General features: G+C 72.2%; 1 non-coding gene across 1 annotated transcript; it reads left to right on the plus strand.

Annotated features, from left to right (window-relative positions):
• The first annotated feature begins 561 nt into the window (after nt 1-561).
• LOC135889867 (5S ribosomal RNA) lies at nt 562-680 on the plus strand. The gene has a single exon (XR_010562184.1). It is a non-coding gene; the product is annotated as a 5S ribosomal RNA (ribosomal RNA).
• Nucleotides 681-891: the final 211 nt, after the last annotated feature.

An 891-nucleotide genomic window follows, 5' to 3' on the forward strand; every position in this document is an offset into this window, starting at 1 on the left:
CAGTTAAAACCTATGGGTTGACCCGGTGGCCGGAAAGCATACCGGCCAGCCAGGTGAACCCCGTTCGATTCCACGGGTTGACCTGGTGCCCGGGAGGGGACTCGGACGGTTCCCCCCGGGGTACGCCTTCCTCGGCCCGAAGGAACAGGGTGCGAACCAGGCGCGGGGGCGGGGCGGGGAACCGCTGGAACCGCTGGGGGACGGGGGACGGGGAGGGGGGGAATGGATCGGGCCTGCCGGGACCCGGCCGCCAGGCAAGCCGCCCCGGGCTCACCCTCCCTGGCCGCAGCGAGGGACTGCCCCCCCCCCCACCCCCGGCTGACAGGATCGGGCCCGCTGGAAGTCCGGGAAAATATTTTTCCCGACGCCGGAGGGAGGGGGGGGGGGAGGGGAAGGGGCTCTGACGGGCCAGCCCGGGCCCCGGAGCTTGAAAAGGAAAAAAAAGGATCGGGCCCGCGAGAGACGGGGGCCCTGCCGCACGGGGCAGTCCGACCGGGGCTCGCCGTGCGGCAGGCCCGGGCGCCGGCAGGGGAAAGCGGGCGAGGAGGCGCGGAGCCGGGTGCCTACGGCCATACCGGACCGAACGCCCCCGATCCCGTCCGATCTCGGAAGGTAAACCGTCCCGGGCCTGGCTAGTACTTGGATGGGTGACCGCCTGGGAATCCCAGGTGCCGTAGGCAGCTTTTCCCGGTCCGAGCCAGCTCTCTCTCCTTTTTCTGGGGAGGAAGGAGAAGGGGGGGGGGGGCGGGCCAGAAAGCCCCTCGTCGCTCCTGCCGAGTCGGAGGTCGCGGCCGCAGGTCACGGGTCGGGGCGCCTGGGGTCCGGCTCCCCCCAACACCCACCCGGCTTCCTCCGCGGAGGACCCCCGGCCACCGAAGCCGCTGGGGGAGA

The sequence above is a fragment of the Emys orbicularis genome, chromosome 15 (assembly GCF_028017835.1).
Source record: "Emys orbicularis isolate rEmyOrb1 chromosome 15, rEmyOrb1.hap1, whole genome shotgun sequence".
Taxonomy (NCBI): Eukaryota; Metazoa; Chordata; order Testudines; family Emydidae; genus Emys; species Emys orbicularis.